This window comes from Prenolepis imparis, unplaced genomic scaffold, assembly GCF_030444845.1.
Source record: "Prenolepis imparis isolate NDT839.2.m4 unplaced genomic scaffold, iyPreImpa1.0 SCAF_5, whole genome shotgun sequence".
Classification (NCBI taxonomy): domain Eukaryota; kingdom Metazoa; phylum Arthropoda; class Insecta; order Hymenoptera; family Formicidae; genus Prenolepis; species Prenolepis imparis.
Window position 1 is genome coordinate 14,833,593 of NW_028141163.1, and position 25,926 is coordinate 14,859,518.

Sequence of the window (25,926 nt, forward strand, 5' to 3'; positions counted from 1 at the left end):
ACATGTGTTAGCTCTTTATCACATGATATTAAATGTCAGATGTGAGATTTTTAATTTTTTTCTTTACAAAACCCTATTAAAAGTTGCTATATAATGCACACAGCTAGATTAAATTATATTATTAGCTTCCATTAAAAGTTTAAATGATAAAATGAAAAATATAACGTAAAGGAAAATATCAAGTCAAATTGCGTTCTCCCGAAATAAAATTAAATTAATATCAGATAAGTTTTTAACGAACGTCACATTAAATACATTATTCATAAAAAAATCAAATTCAAATTTAAATACACTAATATATAGTTCACTTCCGTTTCGCTCTAACCAGTATTACATAAGTTTACGATCGCGTAACACGCGTTGTATCGCAGTCATATTCCTGTCAATTTGGCGATTCTCGCGCAGCAAAAGAAATTAAGGCAGTATCCTCGGATAAATCGACGTTTTTATCAGTCACGTCGACGCGAAAAAAAAAGAAAGGATTGACGTGATCGAACGCGACCCGATCGCATCGTCGTCGTCGTCACCGGTTAAAATTTCCGGCCGCGTCCAGTTTCCGCGCGCGGGGACGCCAATTCGAATCGTGCTGGGAATTTTGCAGAGTGAAAGAGGGCCTCGCCCGGTTAACTTCGGCGTGGCTTTCTTGCGCCGTGAACCCGCCGGCGACGGCAAAATCCGGGTTAAACGGTTCTCCACGCATAAAGAGGCATTATTAGACGTCAATTTTCTCTGAATATTAGGAAGGATATAATACTGGATATATTTATATACACGCGTCTCAAAATAGAATTCAGTTCTACGTGTTAAGATAATTTGTATTATATTTAATTAGTTTCTAAATACTTTCATTAAATGACCTTTGTTTAGATCACACAATTTTTTCTCCCATTTATAATTTAAAATTATTTTGGATATTGTTATGTGTGTGTAGGCAAAAGTTAACTTTATAACGTTTTAGCTTGATGTATTATCCAATTCAAAATTTATCTTTCCTTCGATTTTTTATGAATTAATTTATATGTAATATGTATTTAATTTTGCAAGAAATCTCGAGACAGAATATTGCTGGTTTAACATAAGATAATTCTGCGGTAGATCGATGTATTAAAACTGATAGTTTCATATGTGCTTCATCATATAATAGTTTAATTAAAATATCATATAACTGTCTACAATAAAATATAATTATTATTCATTCCTTTTTCGCACATTTTACATAGCGGGATACACGAGTGTCATTTCATTTCATTTCGTTTCGTGTTAAAGCTTTTATCTGTAAAATTTATATATGATAATTTATATCACATTTGTGTTAACAAACTTTACTTATTTTCCTAAATATATAATATAAAATATGCAATTTTAAATGATGTAAATTATATAAAACTCAACAATTTTCCATACAAATTGAATAGAAAATTCGATTAAACGTCAAATTTTAGATCAAATTGGAGTATTGAATTTTTTTACACGTGTGTCACATCAGTATGCGTTCTTTTTATGTACGTTACCGCTATAAAATGAGACCATGTGTCGCCCGACGACGTACCTTCTGTACAGTTTGTTCCGCAGGATTCGACGTCCCAGAGTCGCGAAGGGTCGTAGCGGAAAAATCTGCTGCCTGTTCCGTGTCATGTTTCTTCGTTTCCACCGACGAGTGTAAAATCACATGCAAGGTATACACTTAAACGTTACATGCGCATGTTGTCGGCGCGCGCCACTTTCGAGACACACCACGTCACGTTCTGTAATCGTTCCGATAATCTCGGACGTACCACTTAAATACTTGTTTATAATCAGCCGCCGAGACACACCGGCGTTAATTAATCACTTTCGACGTCTAGATCCCTTTTTCTTCCTGGACGATCGAGTCGAGCGGATCGATCAAATTTGCGCACGCTAATCCCTTATTAGCCGTAACACCTTAATACTTTCACCTTTCCTTTTTATCGTCGTAATCGCACCCGTCAACCGCGCACTGGATAATTGATGCCTTTCTTCTAAAAATTGACACGCTCGCTTTAGACTTGGCTTTAACTTTCTATACGTCGATGCCTCTTCATAGCGCGCACTTGAGGAGCGGTCATTATACACACAAATTTTACAGAGAAAACTGTTACAGGTCGTGCCACTAGTAATTCTCTTGTAGTATCTCTTCTAGAAATTATCAGATATGGTTTGTGCGTCTACGAAGTATCTTTGACTTATAGAGACGTGCGTCGATCATACTCAAATTCTTTGATTAATTTCAAATTAATTTTTTTCGTAATAAACCCGTCGAGAAGAATCAATAGTTTTCACGTTACAAATAATTAAAAATAAAGAAGTTTTTAAAATTTTTATCAAGAAAAAGATTAATTCAAAATGGTTCAAAGAATTTATATAAAATTTGCTATTCAAGACGTTCTATGTATTAATCAAATTAGACATTACGCATAATCATGGACAAGTATTGTATCATGTCGACCTGACTATCGTGAAGAATGTTTTCAAATCGAGAAACTGCGCGATGATGGTTATTAATATGGTTTATACAGGAATCGTTACAGGCAACCTCGTTAAGAATCGTGATCGCGGTCAAATCGGCCGTCAATCAAACGGGACTTTCTACAAGTCGCATTATCGCGAACCACGCCGGCGGATCTTCCCTCGCAAACGCGTCGATCTGTCGATCGTCGGATTCATATACACACAGATGCTCGATTAGTCGATGGCAGAAATAAGTGTCACGTGACATTGAACTTTCCAACACATTCTTTTCTCTCCTCCTCTCGTCCCCTCGACTCCATCGCGTCTCGTCTCGCCCGTGCGCGTTTGCATTCGGGTTTCCACCGTCGTTTTTCTTTCTCGAACGGAACTGGTTCGGCCGACGTGTGGCGAGTATTTTTAGCCGCGTCGAGCCTGTTTATGGGGTCAACATCACGCGCGCACCATGGGCACACAAAGATGTGCACACATGCGCGACGCGAACCTCATGGGAGGAAGAGGCGATGCTTGTGAATGTTGGTGAAGGCGTCTGGACTGTCGGGATTCTTCGTGGAATTTTTATCGCGGTCGTCGTCGTCGTCGTTTGAATAATCTCAGGGTTATCGTAAAATTTCGCAGTCGAGAGATGGGCATTTTATACCGATTTATTTCCATCGGCGGAAGAATGTTCGGATTGTTTGAATTGTTGAACTACTTTTAACGTTCCATTATAAAATCACATTAGTTTGATCGCTTAACTCTATAAAATTCCTTTCCAGTAATTTTGTATTAAAATTTATTATAATTATAAGATTCACGTAACTATTTTATCCAAACATTACGGAATATTTAAGTATCATACTAGTTCGCGTCTGACTTGTAAAATTTTTCATCACGAAGACATATATGTCTCAAACATACAGATCTGTATTAATTTTATTTTTTAAATATTGAATTTTGATATATATTTTGAAGTTTCAATTTGTGTTAATTGAATTAATTTCAATACTTCGTAATTTCGATTATCTGCAACGCGCAGACAATGGAGTTAATTTTACTTTGACTCTCTTTGACTGCGAGAAAATACAATCGGATATATGTAATGTTTTCTAAAAATCTCGACCAACGATACATATGTATGTAATGCACAATATCGTGTTTGTTTGATATGTTTGCAGATAAAAGTTAAAATTACGCGGAAAATTCTCCGCAAGATTAAAATTTCAATAACTATTTTGCTTCTAACAATAAGAGAGAAAGAATCAATTTATCGCTGATAAAAGAGTTTGATGAAATTTTGAGCTGTATTTTAAAACACACTCATTACACATATGTATACATACTTTGTTCTTCTATTTCACAATTTCCAATTTGCACGAAAAATTGAAATTTAATTCAAGATTAAAATAAACGTTTCTCTTAGTGTCAAATTAAAAGAATTTCTTTTTTTCTCTTTACAAGCATTTATTTTTCAGCAATTTATAAAGCCTAGTTTATTTCCGTTACGGCTTTAGGCAATAGCTGTCGATGATAAATAGTGACGATGCTAGCGGAGAAATACATTCTTTCTGAACTCACGAAAGTGAGTTTTTTAAATATTCGCGGCATAGGTCCGCGACGTGCGATCAAATAGAAAGCCGAATAAATATTTGACGTACGTGCCGATATTCGATTTGATTGCACACGTGATCTCGTTCGATTTTTAAATATTTCGAAAATTCTCGACGAAGATTTTAAGGGATCAATTTTTTTATTAGAAACAATATATTTTCTAGCAAAATGGTGAAATTTTGAGCGTGTCCCGCGCGATAATATACGTTGTAGAAAAAAAAGATATCCAATATATTAGAAACAGGATAATTATGCGAATTTGAGTCAATAATCCACGTTTCGTAAGATTTGTTTTACCTGTATTTGACAATTGCTGTTGATGGTTAAGATTTCCGAAATTAAGATCGAAATATACATTAGTCCACTATCATTTGCTTGTACTATTATAATTTGTTGTTAAAGCAACAGAAATTTAACGAACATGAAGACTGAGACACGTCAATTCGCATTTCGAGTGGACAACTGATGGAGAAATTCTTTAAAAATGTTTGTGCCTGTGGCAAAGCTTTGATATTTTTCCGATGCAATTAGTTTGCCAAGCTAGATAGCTGTAGAAATTATCGTTGGAACGCGACTTCGTCGTCAAGATTACTGCGCTTTAGAAAAATTTTGAGAGTAAGAAGCGATCGTGGGAAATCGGTCACGATGTATCAGTAGGCGACGCGTGATCGAAGAAAATGCGGTTGTGATCCTAGATCGTCGATGATATTTCTGTCAAGTTCGGCACGCCTCGTCTACCTTCTTTCTCATCGTGCTCGATGTTTAATTCATCGAACATCCCATTGTCGCTGCCATTTTATCGCATATCTATTCTTACTGCAGTCTGAATATATATTCCACGTCCCATCTTTAATCTTTTGAACTTCGATTCAAATATTTAAATGGATTCGCTTATACTTTTCAACATACTATACATATTACGATACAGACAATTCTATCAATAATGTTATACTATTATACTGTTTTACATTTATAGCATGCTTTTATATAGTGTTATACAGCTTATACAGTTTAAATGAATAATTTTTGCATGTTTTTTGTAAATTACTTGATTTAATGTTACAACAATGTCCCTTTTATTTTTTGCATCTCTTTAATGTTCCATTATATATCATATAACTTGTCACAAATATTATTTTTAAATTATTATTAAGCTTTTTTCCCCATTATCTCTGCAAAAATATTTATTTTTCTTTTTTTTTTATCGAAAAAACAGTTTTTGCATAGTTTATTAAAGAAACCTCGATTGTGTGTTAAAATCGCCAAATCGGTGACGCACCGCAAAATTCGAATTGCAAAGCGAGCAGCGGCGATACTTCCGGCATCGAGTCGAAAATCGTGTCCCGCTCGGAAAACCAAATGCACGTGGGCTCGTAAATTCCAACGTAACTTGACTGCGCACTGCGGCCGTTTAGGAAAATTAGCGGTGTATCGCGTTGGTACAATTCGAGTAAAAACGTTGGTTAGAGGCGGTGGTTTTCGATATCGCTTCGGAATCACAAAAAAATCGCGACGAGTTTTCGTGATGTAAATTTTTCGCAAATAATCTCACTTTCTCACACGATTCTAACAATAATCAACTATAAATCATTGTAAACTGTTTATAGAACAGTGACAGCACCTAGAGACAACACCTTGTTGCTATACTCGAATTCCTTTATCGTCGCACACGCACTTTGGAATTCATCACGTCACGCACGACTATCGATTCCGATATATCGATCGCGGAGACACTGTCACGTTTTTTAATTAAAAATCTCGCGACATCGCGAAGAAGGAAGAAGCCGATCGTTCCTCCCGACGCGTCGGTCGTTCTTCGAATGACAGTTACCGGACTTACTCTTTTCTCCCTTCCTTATATCTTACTCTCTCGAGGCTCGCCGCCGATCCTGCCTCAATGCGGTGAGAGCCTAAGAATGTACCTATGCAACGCGTCTCTTAGACCGTCGCCAAACGGCTTTCTTATGCGTCAGCATAGACACGTTTGCCGATCTCCACCCACGATCACCGAGCGAGGGATCTCTTAAAGATTCTTACTCTCATGCGAGACGAATTTTCTTAAACTCGATAATGTACCTCTCGATAGGACATATATTTTTGCTTTTCATATCTCGGATTGGAAATTTTTCCTTCGTAATTGGAATACGTTTGTAAACATTAAAGATTTTATTAAAATTTACACATAATTTCTTTCTTATTATGATTATGTTATGTTTTACATAAATAAAAAATTAAGAAATATTCAACGCGCTTCTTTATGTGCAGGCACAATTATATTATAGAATATATATGAATATATTATGAAATTACGTTCGAAATATTTCCATCATTACAATGTATATAATCTTATGCTTTTAACGTAATTTAGGGATTTAAAGAAATTTAGGATAATCAATAAATTTCGAACACATAATCGCAGCCCATTTGCTTCCGAGTACAATTGCTAATTACATTACTTATGTAGGTTTCGATATTGGATGGGGTCCGAAGTTCTGCTGTTAATCCGATGGAATCGGCATCGCACAGGGTACGATAGTGTACGCGTGTGTGTAGTATAGCTTAGTAGTACATGCAACTAGTATCGACTAACATCGTCCATCTCGAAACTAGTCGCATCCACTCAACCCGATCGACCGATTTTATTTTGAGTGCGAGCGATCGGTTTGGTTCGCCAGAATTCTCACCGACGTAACAAACGCGTCGAGAAACAGGAATTCGACCACAATTCGTCTCGCCATGATGCTTGTTTACCAGAGATATACCGGTAGTTTCTCTATTAACGATCTCTAATCGGCCTTTCTCGAATTTTCGATACTCGTTGACATATATTTATTGACAAACACATTTGCCAATATTAAACATATTAATTAAATTATTTCCTTTCTAATTAGCTCATTGAATCTGAGTACGATTCGCGATGATTTAATTGACATGTAAATTTAATGCAGACAATAATTATTATTAAATATCCTGCGAACGATTGTGAGATATCCGTCTGTACGCAGCTGATGTTTTACGTGGCGCATTTTGCGTGATTATACGAGGCGAATCTCGTGAAATTTTCAATAATGCATTTAGTGAGTGCACATCTTCTTCGCGCGAAAACCATGAAAATTGCGACGGCGTCTTATCAATTATTATGAATTGAGAGAGAGAGAGAAATTAAATTGCATTATTTATGAATCTAGAATGTGACAAAGCTCCTCTCTGTTGATGTGTCTTTTTTTCCGCTGCTCGATCGCTCATACTTTTACCATCGACGTTGTTACAGCAAATACATTTCTCGCAAGCGTGTCGTAAATATGATTTAAGAAACACTAATTGCGAAAATTAATGCAACGTTAAGTGTATAATCACAACGTTTCTAATGTGGTATAATAACTATAAAAATACAAATGATTATAAGAATAATCGTAAAGATTATCTCTGTTAAAATAAATTAAAAATAAAATATTTAAGAAATTCAGTTAATTAATTTAAATTTATCAAAATCTAAATCTAAAAGATAATTTAAGACAGAAGAATTAGATAAAGAAGTTTATTTGCACTTACTCACGATAACATTTAATAAATTTATTTTAATAGACGCACATAATTAAGTTTAATTTATATATAAAATATAAATATTTTTTCACAGATTGCTATTAAAAAAAAATAATAAATGCTCTCAAGAAAATGACAAAAGTTGTAGCCGAATATCTCGATTCAAATCAATTTCGCGAATTTTGTAAAGTCGGCTAATTAAAGTGTTGATTACTATCGGACGACACAATATAATATAACAGCGAATGGAACATATACACAATTTTAATTCGCGCCGCTTTCCTGGGATCGATTTAGCAACGCGTCTCTTGCCGAACGTTTACGCCCGAGGGAGTAATGCCGCAGTTGCGAAAATGAATAATTGAACGGGGAAGGAGGTCGTGCGATCGAAACAAGGCGTAAGTCCCATGTCCGCCTCTACCAACATCAGCTACGTCTACGACCTTCGTTTCATTTCGCGATACTTTCTACCTCCGAGGCGATCGAGATGACGCTTAAACGTAAAAAAAAAAAAATAAATAAAATCACTACCCCTCTTTATCCTTCCCCACCCCTCTGTCTCCTTCCTTTCGTACTTATGTCAGAGAACTATTCTCGGGTAAGAAAATTTATGCGTCTTTGAGGAGGAGCTCTCGATCTCTCTTGAGAATGTTTTCTCGCGCTCAAACCCTCTCTTCTATGCAAACTGTTAAACAACGCTTTTTAGTCTCTGCTGATTTCGCTCGCTGTTCGAGCAAATAAATCAAGAAACGTTGTAACGTGACAAGATGTCTTTGTGTAATAACGAGGTATCACAAAGTTTTCGGCAAGTGTGATGTGTGTCATAACAATTTCATGATTTTATTATATAAATAAATTTAAAAAAATTGATCACACACATCTCTTGTCAGTTGTAGATATTTTAATTGTAAGAATCAATCATTAATAAATATTTTAAAATTATTACAACAAAAATCAATATATAATATCAATATTTTAAATCAATATTAAAAATCAATCCCCCAAAAATTGCTGGGTTGGCAATCTAACTAATCTAACTAATCTTCGATCACAGTTACGTAATGGGCATTTTTTTCTATTGAATGAATAGAGAGATGTTTTGCAAGGGTTCATATGGTGCGTATATTACAACAAAATTTCCAAATATTGTGTATAAAGGACCATCGTACACACCGAAAACGCAAGTGCTCTCTCTGTCACCGGAGAATGGCGCATCGATATTGAAACACTATTGCTAACCACGTACGTGAAACGGGAAGCCGTGGGCATGATTCCCTTACGAGGATACACCGCTTGCGTATACGTGTCGCAATTGCAGCGGCCAACGCAACACGAAATTCCCACGAGGAAAGGACTCCGTTATACGGTGTGTTATACGTTATACATCATACATACAGTCGCGTCCACGTAGCGGAACGCTTTTGCACTTCCGAGTCTTCATACCACTTGTAACGCTACTTGTTAGATCTCTGGAGAATTTTCATGTTTAAGTGATAGACAGAATAGACGACTCTCTATCGTTTAATTTCTCAATATATATTTATAAATTTCTATTTAAATAGTATATTCCTACACTTTTTTCACATGATACTCTCGTCAAGTTTTTCAAACACATATCAAATTATTTTATTAGTATTTAAAGAAAAAATATGCGCCCTAAATCATTTCTCTTTGAAAACATGCCCGAATCTTCGTGAATGAAAACTTACTTTGCGCGATCGGACTCACCGCGCATTCATTATTTCACACCACTTTCGATTATTCGACGTAAATCCATTGAATTTTCACGCTTCGAAACACGAATTTTGCCGATATTACGAACACGCGTTACGTTAAAAACGAGGACCGAACGAGCATTCACGACGTATCGACAAGCACTAAAGCATTCTTTTCCGTTGGAAAGAAGCAAGCCACCACCGGCCTGCCTGCCTCGAGGGGTTTCTATCCCTCGTGCAGAGTCGGTGGGGAATATTCGTTTCGCTATTGTGTGTGAACCCTCCCCAGTCGGCCGATCCCCGTTTCACCCTCGGCGGCCTGACTCGTTGCACGACACACGCTCGACCTTTCCAACGATCCGTAGTCGGCTGGACGCACCGTCGAGCCGATCCGGCTTTGTCGTATCTGCTTATTCTACAGAGGGTATCCCACTTCTTATGCATCATTCTTTTAACGACATAGCTTTCTCGTTTTTGGAATCGACTTTTCCTTAGCAAGAGTTGTCCAGGCATCAATTACTTTGAAAACAAATTTTACTCGAATTTAATTTCAGATAAGAAGAGACGAATAATAGATTTACATTTTTCCTATTCATTCATGGCAAGCTTGAATAGAATTTTCTAGGTCTGTAGTTACAAATATATATATGTTATATAAAATATTAAAAATGTTAAAAATATTAAAAAATTAGAAAGAAGTTAGATGATGACTTTCTTCGATATTTTCGTTAGGGAAAGATCGATTAGTTAAAGAATCTATAGTTAAAAGTTATACGAGAAGTGGGACACCTTGTATATGTAATTTTGCTATAAATAGTGCATTGCTGCGAGGAGTAGCGATTTAACGGCCGACCTGTCGCGATTGTTAAATGCCAGCGTGTTATGAATGAACGTCGACGAGCTAATACGAATCGAGATTATAATAACCGCTCGATAATATTTATAATTAGGTCACACGAAGAGATACGTAGTGAATTATAGCTCCTTTCATACACAATCAGTCGAAATAACGGTTCAACAAATTTATTAGTTTTATTAATTTAACAGTATTTTTTTATGTATTAGCCTTTTATATAGCCTTTCATATTATGCAAGATAATTTGTACTTCCTCGAGTTTTGCTATTCCAATCTTTTTAACGCTTTATTTAGTACTTTGTGTTTATGCATAAATATTCTCGATAGAATAAATAACTTCCTCTCTCTTTTATTTCGCGGCATAATGACGAAGACAACGGCTTCGCCGACGAGAAACCCTTCGTGGCGTTCTTCCACGTAGAATTTGTTCCACTTCAACGAGGTGAAAAGACCGTTACAACTTCGGAATGCCTTTATTTCTCGCCCTTCTATGAGCCCTATAACTCAATCACGAGTCAGATTTCGCGGCATTATCTCGTTTATAGCGAGTTTTATACAACTTGTAATATTTTATATACTAGTAAACTTGCGATAAAAATTCATAGTTAATTTTTCTTTTATGCAAAATATTTTTCTCTCTTTTAGACTGCAAGAAATTATAATAATTATAATTTAAATTGTAATTTTACTATCAAAATATTATCTAGGAAAATATTCCGCAAATTAAGAGAATCTAGAAGATATTGAGTCTAATTCTTGCAGATAAAAAAAATCTGCACACTTTATAGTAAGAATTACTTAATCGCGGTTATTTTACGCGAGCGAGTTGCGAGAATGTTTACGTGTTTACGTGGCTGCCTTTTAAATCGCCTCTCTACGCGGCATAGACATTCCACACCGCATACCGAACATTGTTGTCCGAAGGTCTCTTGGACAAAGCCACACGACTGGTTCCTCGCAGATAGCAGTGCGGCGCGTTTCTCGATCTTGTGTCATCGTATCATCGTATGTGCGACGTGATGCGGGAAAGGGGAGTAAATAAAAAAAAGAAGATGGAATCTCAGAAATGTGATTTCCTTGAGAAAATATAATTTTTCCCGAAAATCTGATTCGTACATCTAGACCTTTTTGAAGATGACAGAATTTGACGTTATCTAGCCAGTAATGTGACAACGAAAAAAAATAATAATAAATATATAAACCGAATATAGAAATTTGAAGCACGTCCCTATTGATGAAAAGCTTAATATAATAATATAATGATATATACAAATAAATATTTTTCTCTTATTCACGGTATAAATTTTATTATTCCACACGTTTTATCGCGAACATCTTTCCGATAGTGCGATGCAAATTGTCGAAATTCAACTCTTGCGGCACTTTTGAGAGTTTACTCCCTTCCTGTTGTCGCTCGTTAAATTTTATCTTTCAGCCCGATGACGAAACTTCGGCGAACGCTTTTAAACGCGACGTCGCCTGGTGACGCGGCCGGCCCAGGGCGACGCACATTTGCAATTCGAATCGGCGGTGAACATTGAAATTTTGGAATTCATTCGAACGAACTTAGCATGTCACTCGGGGCGACTCCAGAGTCCACTATGGCGATATTGCGCATTGTACAATAATTTTATTTCACGACGTTTGTGCTTTTTTTTACGTAGGATATCTCGGCAATTTTGTACTTAAAAAAAAATGTGCACTAGAACAGAATACGAGTTATTTTCTCAGTTGAATTTTAAGATATTTTATAGCAGAAAATATGTATAAGAATAATATTATACAACAAAATATTATATACAATATACGTGCGACATCTTAATTGATATACTAATGTCAGATAAGCGGGTAATTTAATGTATTAAAGTGTCATTGCTGGCGACAGAATTTTTCTTCCCGCAACGCATTCTACACGCATGCAAATGATGGGAAGGATTGAAGGCATCGCAGGTCGGAAAGTCTCAAACTTCCGCCACTATACACGTTATCCATTCTCGTCCACGCGGCAAGGAAGGAATTTAATTATTAGTTTCGCAGCTTAGTTTCACGCTTGTACCTATCCGCCTATTCCCTCTCTTGTTTCATGTATATGCATGCAAGGTGCATAACGCGATTTTCAACGCGTATCGCCGGAAGTGTCGCGACATTTACGCCGCCGCGTCTTGATTCATTTTTTCCCTGAAAATATATTTCATGCTACACAATTAAACGTAATAATTACGTTAACACACGTTCCCTTTGTTATTTCTGCAGAAAGCGGTCGAAAAGAACCAGTTACAGGCACGAATTAACATTCTATCGAATTAATTTCCTAGAATACAACCCGGGATATGACTAGAGAAGCTGATGAGATTTTATGAACTTTCGCAGACGAGAGATACTGACAAGAGAGCGCATGAAGCAGTCTGCAATTCTGCATCGTTTCATATAAACACAAAGTCTTCGCTCTAACTGTTTGTATCGTTAAGATAATTAAACCATCTTAACTAATATCAGATCGTTAAGCTAACTAAGTCATAAATCTGACAACGAAAGTTGTTAATAATAATAGATAGTTTAGACAAACGATGTGAAATATCAAGAATTTCTCTCTCCTACATACAATATCCCTTATTTTCTTGCAATGTTTATTGCAAGAGAATTATTTATTCAAAAACATACGTATACATTCTCGAAAAAAAAATTTGATTAATATTAATATAATCGGGATTCACGATAATACTGCTTAAGGACAGCAACATGATTATTAATTTTGCGGTAGTTATCTTTGTGTTTAAAATATCGACGTCGATTATTAATGTAAAATAATATCCCTCCGCAAGTCATCTCTATCGGATTTAAAAAACGATGGCCGGCAGAGTTTAATAAAGCGGATTTTATATGGATAAAGTTATATCTTTAAAAGCCGGTACTTATAAATCTGATAATGAGGTTCACGAAGCGATTTACGCGTTTCTTTCTCATCTCTGTGCGTGCACGCTTATTGGCTACAGCCTCATAAAAATTTCGAGATCACGATTTATCTTCTTTTATGTCCCTTTACATCTTTCGAACGCGAACCATCGATTGATGAGTTCGTGCTGGGAATACAAAATCCCATTAATGAATATCAAATAATGCTAAAAAAAGCAAAATTGAAAGCAACAAGGACAGAAGATGGAGAGAGAAAAAATATTTGCCTAAAATTTTAGATGATTATATTAAGAATCATGAAATAAAATATTAAGAACAAGAAAGAAAGAGAGAAAAATTAATGATAATAATAATAAAAAACGATAATTATATTATATAATAATAAAAAAAAAACTTTCTTGTATTATATGTAAAAGAATTAATATACTTGATTATTTTCTCTTTTTTGAAGAGAGCCATGTGCGTATGTGTGAAAGAGAAAAATACAAAAAATGAATCGACATTTAGAATGTCGGACATTAGGACATATATCAATTTTTATTAATTTTTTCCTTCAGAAAAATATCGTAAATATTTTAATTACAAGACACAACAAAATTTAGAATCGTCGCTGAAGGAACGTTTGACAAGAACAAACAACTTTCTGCAATCACTGCAGGTATTCACTTTTGAATAAGTTCCCTTCGAAGAGCGTTCACCAAGTATTCTCCATGAGCGCTTTCATGTTTTAATAGTCTTCGAGTCCGCAATTCCGAAAGACGAAAGCACATAAGCTCTTTTGTAATAACGGCTTTTAATTGCTTTCCTGAAATGGACTGCAATTTCCCAGATTTCTCTACATCAAGGCACATTCTTGTTTATCACAGTTACATGTTTTATTTACGCTTTCCTCTTTCCCTCCCTCATTTCTCTGTACGCATTTTTGCATTGTAGATTTTATTCAGCCTTTTTGATATCTAAGAAAAATCTTATCGAAATAAGCTTTACTCAAATCAAGATGCAGTCGCATGTCTACGTTAATTTAAATTAAAAACTTCAGTATTTCTTAAAAGATCCAAACGAATGAGTTGTTGAATGAGTGAATCACCATCAGGACAACATTATTCAGAAATATGTATATAATAATTCGCCGATAATAGTTATTGCTCAATTAACATAACGCGATATTATAAATGCGTCCCCGATGATTATGTTTGTGTTTGCCTGGGGAGGGATTTGAAATTTTACACGTTTCGCTTTCGATCGTCTTTTAATCGACTCGGCGAATTAATCGCAATTAAACGCCATCAGGCAATATGAAATTTGGATGGGTGCGAGGTGGCGCGTCACCGGTTATCGAAATAATTCTTACATTCATATACATCGTGACGAACGGTTTATCAATTTTACAGCATTTCATTAAACCGTGCTCCGATATACGATTGGCGAAAGAACTGATGCGGATCGCAAACGCTAACGTAAATGTTTTTCAATTCGGGACATCGCCGTCGGGCGGAGAACGTGCTTTTCCAAATATTTCCATTTACATGACCACGAGTGGATTTTAATCTCACTCGTTAAGCGAGTTAGCCGATCGCGATGATTATTACCAGGCGCGAGTAATATTTGTACAAGCGACATATCAAATATCAACGTTTCGTTCGATCAAACCCGCATGGACCAGCCGCTTATCCGCGCGTTCGCAAGCACACATTTTTTTACGAGCCATGGTAAAATTTGCTGCAGCGTTCTCATATTATTGAAAAAAATACCGCATAACTCAGGCAGAGATTTCTGCGCGGCAGTTTAAAACTTTTCTCGTCCGCGCGAGGGATGATCATCCTCTTTGGATGGTCGCTATTCATTCTCGAGAACGATTGAAAAGTTGGCCGAACGACAGCGATGACGAGAAGAGGACATGCGATAAAAAAAGAAAGAAAAGAAAAAAGTAAAAAGAACGAAGAAGCGGTTCCAAGAAAGTTTTCGGAACGAAATGGCCCGCGGAAGGAATATTGCTTGTTCTGTGCGGTCCGAGTAAAGTCCTGACTAAGGGGGCATACACGTCGAATTAGTGTGTTTGTGTGTTTGTGTGTGAACCGTTTTCTCGCGATCGCAAATCCCATCCGGACACTTTGCGAGGAGGGTTTGAAAGCAACCGCGAAGAGCGTCCGCGCGAAACTTTCATGTGCGGTGATCAGGAATGCATTTTCACACGTCGCCCGGCGATCCCGACAAATATTTCACCCGCACCCGATTTCCGTTTTCGATGAACCGCTCACACCCAGTCGTGAAAACGTCGCGGAAAGCACGATATATCACGATTTCTCCTTTGCTTCTGTTATTGTCACACTTTTCTACAATCCCGACACGAAACTCTCGCTTGACGTGCGACGAAATAAATTTGTATAAACTGTATTCTAAAATATCTCGTGTGTAGAGAAAAAATCAAGTGCGAAAAAGATGTGAATGACTTACCAAGAGCTTTATAATTATTATTGAGAATACTTGCGCCGATGACACTTACCTGAAACAAAAAAATACACATCGAGATTAATTAACAAGATATTGTCATCATTTTATTTTAATTTGTGCCGTTGTTACGCGTAAATTTGATTTATCTCGCGTCTCATGTGAAAAATTGCCATTTATCTCGCGATATGCTGATAAACTTTTTGTCATTTTAAGAAAGATTGAACTCGCAGTTCAAAATATCAATGTTTGAAACGATCCTGTTTACAGTTGTAAGCTCAATTTTGCGTTTATTTATGCGAAATCATATTTTAACCGGGATTGTTTTGTGAAACTACTGCATTTTCCATCGCTCCTGTCGCTTTTGTATTTGGGGAGGATAATAAAGGTTAAAACCAGCGGGAAAAATATGAGATGGAAAACGCGCGCGCGCGGATAAGATAATGAACGTTTCGGTTCGACGACATTCGCCGGTTTCATGTGGAATTAAAACAATCGGGGGATTTGGCAAAGGCAAACTAGCGATCGCCGAGTTGCGCGTGAGCGAGCCACATCAAAGGCTACCGGAAAAAGCGATTACGCACAGAACACTCGTTTTTTAATTTTCTTTTTTTTTTGGCGCATGGAACGTTCGATATACGGGCCCTCTCTCGTGTTCGTTTATTTCGTGCTGGTTTCGATTCGTTACGGAACTTTCTATTTTTCTTTTATTTTTTTTCCCCGCGCATACGATATGACGGACGATTAATATCGAGCATACGAGCATGAATTCGCGTCACGTGTGTCGCGGGGCGAATTAATAATAATTTTATTCATTTCGTCTCTTCAAGCATAGGGTCGTCGCCGATATGTAAATTAGGCGCGCAATTCCGTGTTCGTTACAAGTGTCGCGATTTCGTATTGTGTACGTGGCGAACATCGTAAATGCGACCTACTATCTGCTACTATCCCGCACTTGGTCCATCGCATCGTATTTTATCGACGTAATCGATCTCGATCCCGATGTTTTATTTCCACCGTGAACGTAGTCGGACGAACGAATCGCGTGCGTTTTAAATCGCACAAACAGTCGGCTATCCTAGACGCGAAAACAAAAATGCACGTGCTATTAAATTGACTTATTTTGAAGCAAAACAATTTTTTGGAAAAAAAAATATGTTTGCCATTTGAGTAGGTTTGTTGCAAGATGAAAAATTAATAAATAGTAAATTAAATATGTAAAAGTTATTTAACGAAATAATAATAACGAGTCATATATTTTAAAGATTACATAATTAATTAATTTTTAGACGAGACATAAAATGTTATAATTATAAAAAAATTACGTGTTTCTTTTTTATGCCAATCCATCTTAAAAGTTTACCGTAAATAGTAGTCCCGTAAAAATTAAATTGCGACTTACGCAGAAAAAGTAAGCGCACATCGGTCAACTTTGATTAGAAGCTAGTAAACCGACGTTGGACGTCGGCGAATGGCAAAAAGACGCGGTGGCTCTTTCCCCGATTTCTCAATCCAATTTAAGATTCAATCTCGAAAGTTTCAACCTTCAGAGAGACAAACAGCTTTGGAGGAAACGAGGCTACCAAGTATTCCGTAAGTAATTAGCTCGCCTGTAAAGGGACTAATTACTTATAGAACCCACAAGTCGCTGGCAAAAAAAAGTGAGGATATAAATGGTATAATTTCTTAAACACACCAACGATTCAACTGAAGAAATTAATTCAACCAGCTAAAAGCGAAGTAGAAAAAAAACGAAGTAGGCCACTCTAGGATGTTTCCTATCCTTTTTGCGCCTAATGTCTCGTAAAACTTCCCATACGGTCTCATCATTATAGTATAGACATCGCGTTTCTAATTAAATTGTAATGATCCGTCTTGAATGATAATGCGTCCCTACGTAGAATAAAGCGTAAAATACAATTATACATAAGTACGCCATAAATTCGCAATCTCTAACAACTCGACGACATTTATATGACTTTGCGAAATAGCAACCAAATAGCGAAACGATTTGATTGTCAAACACTCGTCTAAATTTTGCTCGAGATTCAATGAATGTTTCTGGATTTCTCGGCGAGATGTATTTGCGAGCGCTAGTCGATTATAATTAAATTTGCCCGCGCCGTACTCAATTATCTTTTGTTTGCGTTTCCCGCCGTAGCACCCGCACAAGCCTCGCCTTTATAATTGTTTTAATTAGAAACACGGCTCGGAGCCAGAGTACCGACTTTAGACCGAGATCTAGTCGGACAATAAGGAGCCCTTTGAATCAGGAAGAAGGCATCGAAGAGCAGCCGTCTCTCGATTTATTTCTTTCAACGTGTCAAATGAAAGGCACACTATTGTTTTGAGCGAGCTTGTATTTACAGAGAGTACGAGATGAATCTTGATAATTCTCAGGTCATTCTATTCTTTTATCTTATCACTTGTTAAAATGCTAATGATATGACAGAGTGGCTTGAAGAGCTGCTCTAAAAATGAAGAGAACACGCTATCCTTTTCGAGATTTTCCGCAAATCGTGATTACCTATTGCCTTAAAAATACACACTCAGGAGAGCCTTTAAGAATAATGGGAGAATGTTATTATCAATGAAAAAATCAATGCACCGCAAATTTTTGAAGTTTCTCGCGAGATACAAAAGCGATATAAGAATTTTATTATTTACAACTAGTTAGTTAACATTATCAGTATTATATTTCGTATTTTTAATTGCAAAATTATTGATGCAAGTAAAATAAACTTTTGATCGAATAAAATATCCAGTTATTTTTCGGCGTTTAGTCTCGACAGCTTGGCGAGATCACATTTGCGCAGTGAATTGAATTGCATTGCCGATGATTGGCTCGGTCGAGTGCAGTTTAATAAAAGCACGAATCTCTCGAATGTCCAATTACGACGACGCATTCGTTACGATTTCCTCGTAAAAAGCCGGTTCACGTTTTTTTCGCGTGACTTCCACGGGATAACGAAGGACGATTGTGAGATATCGTTCCTCCGCAATCTCAGTTCCCTCATTTCTCGCGTCACTTCCAATCATATATAACCTCAGAGCAGCAATATATTTGCATCAGTTTAGTATTATTAAATTTGTTCATTTTTTTCAATTTTTTAAAGTCTATCTAGCAACTTAGCGTGTAACGAGAATATTAGCGATATTTAAGCTTTAAATTAGAATTCTTCTGGCATAATTTTAAATTAACGAGAGACTTTTTATAAATTTTGTCCTTTTATAAAAGTAAATTTAACTTTTTATAAAACATTATTAAATAAATGTGTTTTTTCTTGAGGTTAGACTTTTTTATAAAATAGCTAAATTTAAGAGTTTCTGCAACATATAAGTACAATAATTCGCAATTTTTTCATTATTCAGGTAAACTTTGACCTATCGAGAAATGTAGGTATATAGAGATACAACTAATTTCTAAAATGTCATATATTTTTTTATTCTTACGTAATTGCAATCGATTTCGATTGACGTATAAACGCGACAGTATCCCCTCTAAAGAATAGAGCGCTCTTGTGCAAGACTAGGTAATCGCACGTGACATTTGCATTTGGTGATTTTCTTTTCCGTGGATAAAATTCGCTCGTGAATTCTGTATACACAGAGAAACCGAAGGAATAACATCGAAGCCGACGTTAGTAGGATTACACCGGGGGTGCACCTTATATTTATTTGCCCCATTTGCTCGGCTGAAATAAAGACCGCGACGAGATGCGACGATTCCGTGAATCGTTGTCGCCACTTGGTATGTCTCTTTGGAGTGCTCTTTGGGAAACAGATTGAAGCGAGGAAGGGGCAAATATGTAATTCCACTGAGACGCCAATTCTCGATCGACCGCGATTGCCGTAGACAAACATCGGGCGCACGCGAGTGAGCGAAATAAACGGCACAAGTAGTCGGATCCGTTTCGGGTTTGCGCCCCCCGCCAAGTGCCACCGTTCGTCTTGACGTCGCGAAATTGTCCGAGGCATTATTCAGTATACATACACATATACACATTGTCTAGCTGTGATGGAATTCTCAAGAGGCGGTCTCTTGAGTCGATTGTTGTTGGGGAATTCTCGAGAATACCGGCAAATTCCTCGTAAAATACGCGAAGCGTATAGTATACATCGCTACGTAGAGTAATATACATAGCTCGGAAACGGCGAGACACTGCGTTGCAGGGTAAATAATTATAGTAGTGCGATATCGAGAATCACAAATTAAAAAAATAAAAGTGTCGAAAGAAATTAATGCAAACGCTATTTTAGAGAAATACTTATTGAGTATTAAAGATTAGATCATTATATATAAACTATCGATTTACTACCATATGTCAATATATACCTATGTAATAGACAAAACTCAAACGTGCAATTTTATATATAAGAGAAATCACATCTCTCTTTCTCTCGTTAACGAACTTGATATATATGACGGAATGAAAGTTGCACGAACAGCTTCCAGTTCCACGACTTTCTTCCGACCGTTTATTCGACGACGCGTGTCAAAACGATGAGGCAAACTCTGCCGTGAAAGAGTATTATTATCACAGAGCGTGTGTCGCGCAATAAATCGCAGGGAGCAACCTTCGCGTCGTCCAATTTCTCGCGGACAAACAACCCTCCGTCAACACCCTCGCTTTGCCGCGAACGCCGTCCACGTCGTTCCGTAAAACGCAAAACAATAGGGCAGGGAGAGGGAGCATCGAAAATCCCGTCACGAAAAAGATCGATCGCCCAGGGAAAACGCTGTCGTTACATCAGCAAAGTTCGAGCACTTATCTCGCGACGTGTTACAGAGATGATACCGCTGTTTAATAGGTGGTTTCATCCCCGAGTTCCGAGTGATTGAACAATTTTATATCACATACATTTTCATCCGATATTGATGACGAAAAAAGATTCAGAGATTCTTAAGTTTAAACATTTACATCCTGTAAAATTTTTTAATTATATTTCGCTCGGAGAGAAGAGCCAATAAATTGACTCGTAATTTTGTTAAACTATAGACAATTTTTCTTCACTAAAAGTGAAAGAACCTTTTCAATTCATCGAGGTAACAAAATTATCTTGTCCCCTTTTATATAGTTAGTGAAGAAAAAAATACAGGACGCGCGTATAATCTATGTACTATTTTTCGGAACAATTTTAACAATTTAATATAAATATTTAGCAAGAGCAACTTATAGTATACATATTCTTATGTATGTTCCAAAATATATTTTGCACGATTTTAAGATTATTCAGTATGTAAAAAATTAAATAAAACCTCTCATTGATATACATGTACTCGATGCACGAGACATATGAAAAAAAATGCAAAACTGTCAAAAGATTAAGTCGATGGCACAAAAAAATATTTACACGATGTGAAGTAATCGCGGAATGTGTGTGTGTGTGCGCGTGGGAAAAAGTGATTTTAGTGACCCAGTTTGCAAGTGCAATCGTTTGCCACTGCAGCTGTATCCTTGGCAGCGGATGTGAACTTTTTACTCGAGACGGAGCAAGCGTGGTAGAGGCGAAGGTCAAGGACGAAAAATACGTAAATCCCGGGACTTGAGGGTTTCTCGGAAGGAAGGAATCAACGGGGATGGAAATGGACGAAGCGTTTCTGGGTCGACAAAACAGCGGTTGAATCGTATTGAAGGACGATTACAGCCGGGTGGCGTCCTGGTAAAGCATACCGCTCCTTCGGCAAACGCGAGAAAAATATACCGGAAAATGGGAGAATGATATCCTTGTGGAATTTATTTTACGTCACAAACTTCAATGCAAAAGGCATTACGCAAAGTACTATCTTCCGCACGGCCGATATAACGCTAAAGTCTGGATGTAGATAAAATATAGAATTTATTTTATATATATATAAATCTCTCTCTCTTTCTCCCTCATTCTCTTCGAAATTTTCTATATGTATATGTAACAGAGATAAAGATATTTTTAAAGAAAAACTTAATATTTTGTGGAATTATTAATATTATGCATTAATTAATAAAAAGCAGTTTTTCATGAAATACATATTTAAACATTTAAATTTACACATTATTAATTCATTATTTTTTATAATGTTATATTATAATTAGAAAATTGTTTTCTGTCATAAAAAAATATTAAAATAATAAGTATTTCTCTGCAGATATTAATCTTTAAATCTACAAAAAAAACCAATTATAAAAAATATAATAGAAGAGATACAATTTTGGTCAAAATAAAATTTGACTCAAAATTGCTCGAGAAAATCCGCAACCGAAAGCAACAAAAATATTAGTTTACACGTGTACAGCGTATAAAAGTCGTCCAATTAACGGTACGATGGAATTTTGCGGTGTTAATATTACTGCAGCGAAGATGGTGGTTTCGCTGTCGCGCGATTTCCGCATCACCGGTGTGTATGTGTGTGTGTTTTACCAGCTTTTCGGATTGGCCGAGATTTTCAACCCACGGTCGCGAAACACAACTATCGGACGCGAAATATCACGTTATTTCGCGACCCGCGGGCGAAACGCAGCTGCAGTTGCGACCACGCTATGGAGAGAACGCTAACCGGTACAAAGGCAGCCGGCACAGAAGCCGTTCTCTCTACTGCGGATCGGTCCCTTTGGGAAAAAGCAGCAACATCACCGTTCCTCGTCGATGATACCCGCACGTAGCATTGACTTTTGCAAACGCTTCTGAATATACGGTGTGTTGTACGATATGGCGAGTTGCCCATTCTCGCGATAGCGTATCTATTTCGCATTTATTCTCTGACATCCCTTTCTTTTCCACTATTTTCCGCTATTTATTTGTCTCTTTGCGTTGCTCTCTGTATATCGATCTCTTTCGTTTTGTTATTAAATATCTCGTGGTTCTTTAAAGAATCTTTTCATGTAAATTATAATTTTATTAAATATTTTTTATTTCTAACTTATATAGATATTACTGAAAATAATTTCAGACAAGAGTTGTAAATTTGAAATCAAAAAAGTATACATATATCAAATATATCCAAATATATCAGTAGTATTAGCCGAGGGGGAAAAAAGGAGTTAGCAACACGTCCAAAAAATAAATCCCGATATCAAACATATATATACATCACGTGCACAAGAGTTTTGCTTTTTTTTCCCCCCGAGTTATCACTGATTTTTTTCTTTGATAGTCGGTCACCAAAGCACAATGAACTGTCCAAACTGTCCCAGCTCTCCCGTTTTTTACGATCGACTGAAATGAGAAATTTATGCGTTTTACACCAAAACGGACAAGCCCCTAGTGGCAATTTTAAAAAAAGCGAGATTCTCGTTTTATCCATGAAAATACAACCGCCGTGCGGTAAAATGTACAAAAAAAGGGACGCGTCGTATGTTTCGTAAAATATGCGAGCATCGTGAAAAATAATGAATTTCATAAATCCTTTCGACTCGTCATTTATACAACGCGAGACAGAACCAAAACGAACAGACTTCAGTCGCAGTTAAGCGCGCAAACTCCCGTTACGTACAAACCAGGACGGAGTTTGATAGGCGTGAAAAACGCACAATTGTATCATATTCGTAAAATATTTAAAAAATATCAAATTTCGGTGAAATTCACGCGACATGCACATGATTTCTCTAATCATTTCGCGCAGCCACTGTCTCATTGCGCTATGTACAATTTTGCACGCGAGAATCGGCATATCGACACGCAAACAACCGAAGGGAACGGCCATGGAATCATGCCGTGATCTCTTAGTAACGAGCTGCGAATTCGTGACGTAATGGATCTAACGCATACCTCGCAAGGCCATATGCCAAGCATAATTGACTCTTGACTTCGCGTTAATTGCGCGCATTTTTCTCCGCTAGCCGCTGTATATTCATGATGACAGAATATGAAATTATTTGCAGGGTCGAGACACGAACTGTCATTAACTATTACGGTCGATATCTGAAATGCAGCACACATCCGATGATAGAATAAATTATTTCCTGCGGGTTAATTAATCCTTTAACCCATATTGTCGATCCGCGGCATCACGCGTCTCTTTTCTTCTATTTCTGCTATGTCAAATATTATTGTATTTATTTAATAATAAGATATTATTTTGGGATTGATAGTATATATTATAAATACTATTAAACGTATTTAAATTTAATGGGCAAATAAGAGCCAGACACGGATGTTAGTGCGTCAGTGTCAAGAAAGAATGAATTTTTCGTTGAAATTGACGCATTATCGTCCGCGTGATTTGGTTCTTATTTGCTAAATTTAAATATGACAAAACGTATGATACACACGATTATTTTACTGATGTATATATATAGTTGATCGAAATCCGGATAAATTACATTATATATATTAGCGAAGTTTATTTTTCACCCTCGGCAGGATTCGGATAGATAGCTACCTACGCGCCGCTGCATCTCCCGATGCTGCCGATTGCATGTATTCGCGTGCATTCAATGCAACACGCACGGTCGGCGCAGAATACTGCTAGTATAGCTGGAAAATATACTGCGAGAGTGCAATCGGACGAGCGGAACGAAAGGGGAGACAGTCGGGGTCGTGAAAATCTGTCGATGCGGAACGACACTGCCAAGGCAAATAATTGCCCCCTCGATCGCTATCCATCGACAGCGAAAAGCTGCGGGCGAAGATCTCTCTCGATGGAGGAAGGGAGAAAAGGGAGAATATATATGTATATTCTTTCCTCCAAATACCCGAATTTTATCTTTAATTTCGGCATTTGCGATTCCAAATTTTGTATGTAATCAATAACGAATAATAATGAAATTGGCAATCTTGGTCGTGCAATGAAAATTGGAAACATTACGTTTACGTGCGTCAGTGTATAAATATGTTGATTCGATTATTAATTTATTTCAACGATTGTGAACGAGGTATGCATGATACGGTCGCAATCATCGAATGCACTCACGTTGAACTCGCGACGTTACACGTACAGCGAGGAACGCGTCGTATGCGCGAGGAATAACGATTAATTGTCACCGATCGATCGGTATATACATATTAGGTATATACAATCGACGTACCTTAATTCCGCATCGTGTCATTTCACACACATTAATATTAATAACAGTGTTAACTATTAATTCTTGGGTGCAGATTTTTTTTTCTCATTCTGTTTGACAAGTAGCGAGCACGTGACACGGTAATCATCTCGTATATTGTCACGCACAGATATTGCGTGACACTTTAGGTAGTCATCACAAAACGTTGCGCCTATAGAATATATCCTTGTCGCGTATGCGCGAGTACACGCGATTGTTATCACAGTAACTCACTTCGTTGCAGTTGCGAACGGAGAACTAATCGGGTCAACCCCTGTCTCTCTCTCTTCTCGTCGCGATACGCCCGGTCTTTATATGCACTCGCACGATGCGTAAACTTGGCGGCTGCGAGAGGCGCGATAACCACGTTAGAATGTAGACGCACGACGTAAGAACGTATCGTGAAAAGTGTCGAGGTGGTATCGGGGCCGAAGAAGAGGAACCCTTCCTTTCCACCACGTCGTCGTTCACCACGCCGTTGTTTTCTGACTCACGATTCTGACACGGTATTCTAAGACGGTGAGAGAGGAGAGAAGAGGAGGGGAAAGAACACGAGCTACTCGATTACGAATGCAACACGCGCGGAATATACCTCTCTCCCTCTCTCTCTCCGTAGATGTTTGCCTTCGTCGACGGCTCCCTTTTTCGACGAGATCCCGCGACCGGTTATTGCATTTCCGGCTGCCGAACGGCAGCATCGAAATTTTACAGCGAGAGTTCAATTTGATAAAAAAGAGAATGGCGTCGTCAAAGATTTTGACGATACCTGTCAAGATGCGCGGATCTTCGTTTTACAATTCAAATCCCGCGATTTTTCCGATTCCTCGCAAACAAACTGCGTCTAATAAAGAAGAGACGAACGATTCGTTATAAGTCTTTGAAAATGTAAAATTAGCAATATGTAAATTATTATTTGAAAGATTATTATTTAATTACACATAATTTATACATTTTTATAGTATAATTTTGATTGCATTCGAGAAAAAAAATAGAGAGATAGTTATATAATTAAAATAATTACAAAAATAATATAAATCCGATATATAAACAACAAAAGCAATAACAACAAATTGCTGTAAAGGGACAATTGCTTAAGCGCGGCTCAAATCCATTGACAACAGTTCGTGACATCGAGATTGACCATCGTCTGTCGATTTCTCGTCGTGTGTATTTTTATTTTCGCGGAGTCGGGAGAAAATTGAAAGAGGTTAACGACGGTCTCGTAATTAGAAAAGGATCGATCTGACACGACGGTCAAACGAGATTGAAAAAACAAACAAAAAACAAAAAAAAAACACTTTCCATTCTCCGTTATAACGTAATGGTATCGTGATACTTTGGTCATCATACC

The 25,926-nt window shown here is 37.1% G+C and overlaps 1 protein-coding gene and 1 long non-coding RNA gene across 13 annotated transcripts in view; both read right to left on the minus strand.

Moving 5' to 3' along the window:
* Dlg1 (MAGUK family member discs large 1) overlaps window positions 1-25,926 on the minus strand; it is a 250,297-nt gene that overhangs the window by 21,867 nt on the left and 202,504 nt on the right. The window lies entirely within an intron of this gene.
* Window positions 1,637-24,803, minus strand: LOC145935925 (uncharacterized). The gene is made up of 3 exons (XR_014425303.1): window positions 24,558-24,803; window positions 15,559-15,607; window positions 1,637-2,000 (listed from the first exon to the last, which is right to left on the minus strand). It is a non-coding gene; the product is annotated as an uncharacterized LOC145935925 (long non-coding RNA).